Source organism: Lynx canadensis, chromosome B4, assembly GCF_007474595.2.
Source record: "Lynx canadensis isolate LIC74 chromosome B4, mLynCan4.pri.v2, whole genome shotgun sequence".
Taxonomy (NCBI): domain Eukaryota; kingdom Metazoa; phylum Chordata; class Mammalia; order Carnivora; family Felidae; genus Lynx; species Lynx canadensis.
Genome location: NC_044309.1, coordinates 40,164,863 through 40,170,862, shown reverse-complemented (window position 1 = coordinate 40,170,862; position 6,000 = coordinate 40,164,863).

Sequence of the window (6,000 nt, the reverse complement as noted above, 5' to 3'; positions counted from 1 at the left end):
GGCTATCAGAGACACCAGTAATGATAGAATTAAAATGTCCCATAATATATTTGCTCTATCCTACATTATACAAACAACAGTTTCAGAATAACAATATTAATACCACTTGACCAGTTATTATTACTTAAAACAGTCAAAAAGTCTTTGGCTATGTTATTTCCATTCTTCATTTTATTTTTGTAATGATTATATTACATCTACCTCATCAGAGCACATATCCATTCCAAACATAGCATACTCTCTCCTGCCTAACCCTTATTTAATCTCAGTTCTACGAGGATATGTATATTTGAGTGCATGTACATGTAATGATCACTACTAGCCCTTGTATCTATTTCTCTTTAGTCTCTCTCTCTCTCTCTCTCTCTCTCTCTCTCTCTCTATATATATATATATATATATATATATATAATATTTATTGTCAAGTTGGCTGACATGTAGTGTATACAGTGTGCTCTTGGTTCTGGGGGTAGATTCCCAGTGATTCATCACTAACAACACCTAGTGCTCATCCCAACAAGTGCCCTCCTCAATGCCAATCACTCATTTTCCCCTCTCCCCTGCCATCCCCCCCATCAACCCTCAGTTTTTCTGTATTTAAGTGTCTCTTATGGTTTGCCTCCCTCCCTCTCTGTTTGAAACTATTTTTTCCCCTTCCCTTCCTCCATGGTCCTCTGTTAAGTTTCTCAAGTTCCACATATGAGTGAAAACATATGACGTCTGTCTTTCTCTGACTGACTTATTTCACTTAGCATAATATCCTCCAGTTCCATCAACGTTGATGCAAATGGCAGGATTTCATTCTTTCTTATTGCCAAGTAGTATTCCATTGTATATATATAAACCACACCTTCTTTATCCAAAGGAGTGCTGATTCATAGAGACACATGTACCCCAATGTTTATAGCAGCACTCTTTCTAGTCTTTTTGGTTGCCTGAAGCTCATTGTTTAGTAAATTCCTTGGAAGGTGCTCAGGGAAACAAAGTTGTCTGATTCTGCATGCTGATGCTAGAAAACAATTGTCTGGCCTTTTCTTCCACTAAGTATCTTAAGTAAGTCATTCCCTTTTCTTGTTGTATAAAGGTCTGATGATAAAATGTTTTATTCCCTCTAGGTAATGTACTCTTTTTTACCTAGATGCTAATGTAATTTTTTTAATTTCTAAAAAAAATTGGTGGTGTTATTAGAATACATGTTTATGGCAACGATGCTGCACTGATATTATCAGGTATATTGTGTATCCAATTCTTTGAATATCTGTTTTCAAATACTTTTTTATTTCAGGAAAATTTTTCTAATTTTAGTATTTGTTCTTTCCTTTGCTTTTTATTTTAAATTATTAATTTTTATTATTTTTAAAGAGAGTGAGAGTATGCAAGAGGAGGACAGGAGCAGAAGGAGAGAGAAAGAGAATCCATGCTGAGCATAGAGCCCCAAGAGGAACTGAATCCCACAACCCTGAGTCATGACCTGAACCGAAATCAAGAGTTGGATGCTCAACCATCTGAGTCACTCAGGCGCTCCACTGTTTTTTTTTGTTTGTTTGTTTGTTTGTTTTTGTTTTTATTCAGAAACATCTAACATTCTATCTATCTATCTGTCTAACTATCTATCATTGGTGTGATGGATCTTGGTCTGTTTTTCATATTTGTCACCTTTCTTTCAAATACTTTTAACCTCTTCATTTCTTTCTGATTTAATTTTTCTTCCTTTTTAATTTATATTTCTTTGAAGTCATTATCTATTGTGCTCATTTGCTCTTGCTTTCCTTCTCATTTAGTCTTTACTTCTAAACAGTTTTTCATGTATTTCCAATTTTTTCTGTCACTTTGATTTCTGACCTTTTCAGCTTTTGACTTATGTTGTGTCCTCATATCTTGTATTATATTAGTTTCTCTCAGCTCATTTTGAAATATTATGTTACAGTTTTGTTTTTTTAACACCATCTTTCTGACATGCTTTCATGCCTGTAGGGATGTTTTACTGACACTCTCTTTTTTCTTTTCCTTTTTCTGTTTACTTATTTTTTGAGGTGGGGGAGGGGCAGAGACAGAGTAGGACAGAGAATCCGAAGCAGGCTCTGCACGGACAGCAGCGAGCCCTAATGCAGGGCTTTAGCTCATGAACCCTGAGATCATGACCTGAGTCAAAGTTGGAAGCTTAAACTGACTGAGTCACCCAGGGGGCCCTCTCTTTTTTCTTATAGTAGCTTTGAATTGCAATTGATTTCAATGTAGGTTCATATGTTGAGTTGATATGCTGAGATTTCCTGACTATTTCCCCCTCCTTTTTCCTTTTTTATGTGTATCTTTTCTTTCCTTATTTTCTCTATTTGCTTAATTTTGATTTCATCTCTCAGTGCCTCAGCACAGGGCCCTGTTCTGGAAAAAAAATCCTGTGGTTAGACTTATAGGAGCCTTTTAGGCCTTACAGCAGGCCCTTTGTACTCACCTGCTGGCTGGGGTGGGTAAGTAGCTTCCAGGTTCAGCTGCAGCTCTCACATTTTTTCACTGCTCTTTCCAGTAATGGCAGTTTGGCTATTTGGGATTCTCCTGTTTTCAGGTCAGCAACAGTCACCCAGTTTAGTTTCTTTTTGTCCCCTCCTTCCTCCCTCCCTTCCTTCCTTCCTTCTTTCCTTCCTCCTTTTTTTTTTTTTTTTTTTTTTTTCACAGATACTGATAACTTGCGGATCTTGTGGCAGTTGGCATTTTGCCTCCTTCCACTTGTATTTTGCCAACGGGTTTTGTTGTAAATGCTGCCCATGGGTTTTTATTTTGCCATCTACTTACTTTGTCTCTTCTTAATATATGGGTTTGGGAAGATCCAAAATATATGCTTCTGTTGCCACCTGCATCCTTCAATACCTCATGTCACTGTGAGCAAAGTCAGTGTGTGCACTGCATGTGGGCTGCTTCTTTGAAGATTTAATTTACATAAAATGACATTCATGGGCCTTAAGAGTTCAGTCTGATGAGTTCTGAGGATTGTACACACTCCTATAATCACCAGCCAAAGTTTCCTCCCATCCCTTTGTAGCTGATCCTGCTGCCTGATCCTGAGCTGATCCCGATCCCAGCTCCTACCAGAGGCAGCCACTCCCTGATTTTCATGACCATAGATGAGTTTTTACCTGTTCTTAGACTTCACATAAATGGAGCACAAGTTTCCTTCTATTCCTATGTCATCATTGAGGACTTATTTAAAGTCAAATATCAGTGTTGAATTTTACAAGATGTGTTTCCTGAATGTATGAAGTTGTTATATGATTTTTCTCCTCTATTCTGTTAATGCACTGAATTATATTGATTTATTTTAAAAATGTTAACTGTGATTGTTAGTATTTTGTTAAGGGATTTTCACTTATGTTTATAGAAATGTATTTTTTAGGTTTTGGCTTTAAGATGATTTTGGCCTCATAAAACTGAATTGGTAAGGGATATTTTTTGGTCCGTTTTCTGCAAAACTTCGTATAAGATTAGTATTATGTATTCTGTAAAGGTTTCGTTAATTCCACCGTTTTGGCATGGAGTTTATTTTGTGGAAAGATTTTAAATTATGGATACACCTTTAAAAATAGATATAAGGCTTTTTAGAGTTTTAAATTTCCTCTGAAGTTAGTTTTGATAAGTTGTTCTTTGACAAGATTTTATTCATTTCATTTCAGTTGTCTCATTTATTGCCATAAATGACTAATAAACATGAACCATTGTCCTTTAAATGTTTTTAGGATATTCAATGTTGATAATATTTCATTTATGATATTGGTAATTTGGTTTTATATTTTTCTTAAAAGTTTAGTATAATTTAGCAATGAAGATAAGGGCATAGAACATCCTTTGTGGGAGGGTTTAACCATGATTCAATTTTCTTAATAGATATAAGGCTATTTTGTGTGTGTGTTTCTTCCTGAGTTAGCCTTGATAGTTTCTGTCTTTCAAGAATTTTCTCAATTCATCTAAACTGTTAAAATCATCATCGTGATGCCTTTAATAATATTCCCTTCTGTATAATTTGTTGTGATATTTCCTCTTTCATGCCTGATATTGGTCATTTGTGTTTTCGCTCTTTCTTATATTTTTACTGATTTCTTTGGTTAGAGATTGCTCAATTTTATTGATATTTTCAAATAATTAGGTTTGGTTTCACTTATTTCTCTGATGTTTTATTTGCTTTCTATTTTATTGATTTTGTTCTTTATTACCTTTTTTCCCATCCTTGTTTATGGTTTAATATTATCTTCTTTTCCATTCTTTGTAAATGGAAGTTTATATCATTGATTTGAAACTTTTTTTAAAAATAAGAAATTGGTGCAGTTAGGCAATTAGCATTTCTCTAAACATTGCTTTATTTGCATCTTACATGTTTTGACATGTTGTGTTTTTGTTTTCAGTTAGCTCAATTTTTTTTGGCCAAAGTGCTATTTAGAAGTATATTGTTTAATTTAGAAATGTATGGAGATTTTCCACATTTTTATATTATTATTGCTCTCTGGTTTAATTCTGTTGCGGTCAGGGGCACCTGGGTGGCTCAGTCAGTTGAACATCCGACTTCGGCTCAGGTCATGATCTTATTGTTTATGGGTTCAAGCCCCATACTGGGCTCTGTGCTGACAGCTCAGAGCCTGGAGTCTGCTTCGATTCTGTGTCTCCCCCTCTCTCTGCCACTCTCCCACTCATGCTCTCTCTCTCTCTCAAAAAACTTTTAATTCTATTGTCGTCAGAGAATATACTTTGTATTATTTCAATTGACTTAAATTTGTTATGACATCATTGGTCTATCTTGGTGACTGTTGTGCACTTGAAAAGAACATATAACTTGCTGTTGGTGAGTCATACATACTATAAATGTTAATTACTTCAAGATGGCTGATATTGTTATCCAAGTCTTCTATATCCTTACTGGTTTTCTGTCTATTCTTTCCCTCAATACTGAGGGAAGAGTGTTAAAATCTTCAGCTATAATTGTAGATTATAGTGTTGTCTATTTCTCCTTTCAGCTCTATCAGTTGTAACTTCATGTGTCTGGAAGGTCTTGTATATACACATTTGGAATTGTTCTGTCTTCTTGATTAATTAACTCTTTATCATTAGAAAATATGTTTCTTTATCCCTGAAATATTATTTGGTCTGAATTCTACTTTATCTGATATTGATACAGCCACTCCAGCTCTCTTTTGATTGGTGTTTTTTGCATGATATATCTTTTCTCTTATCTTTCCTTTTAATCTATCTACGTCTTCATATTTAAATTGGTTTCTTATAGACAGCATTTAGTTGTGTATTGTTTTTAATCCATTAACAGACAATCTCTGTCTTTTAATTGGAGCAGTTAGTCTATGTACATTTAATGCACAAGTCTACAGTTTGGTATTTGTTTTGTGTTTGTCCTATTTGAATTTTGTTGTCTTTCCTGTTCTCCTAATTTCTTTTGTGGGAATTTATTATTTTCAATATCTTATTTTATTCCATTGATTAACCTCTGGCCACATTTCTTTGTATCATTTTTACTAGCTGCTGTATACATTATAATATGTATACATGTATAACATGTATAACATGTATAATTTATTACAGTATACCTTCAAGTAATATTATATTACTTTAAAACCAATATTACACTACTTTACAACCAATTATAACCATGCAATTCCATTGATCTCTTTTCAGCCTCTTGTTATTTTGTTATGACATTTACTTAACTTCTATATGCTATAAACCCCAAACCCATTTTTATTTACTTGGTTTAATAAATATATACTACAGTTATCTATCATCTATCTTTCTATGTATCTTTTTATCTATCTCATCATTATATTTATATTTCTTTCTATCTTTTTATCTATCTCATAATTATATTTATATTTAACCTTTATATTGTGCTCTAGTCCTTCATGCTGGTTTGGTGTGGTTTGAGTTTCTACTATCAGCTCTCATAAGTCTGGATCACTTTTTTAAGCATTTCTTGAACTTCAGGTATTCTATTAATGAATTATGCCAGTT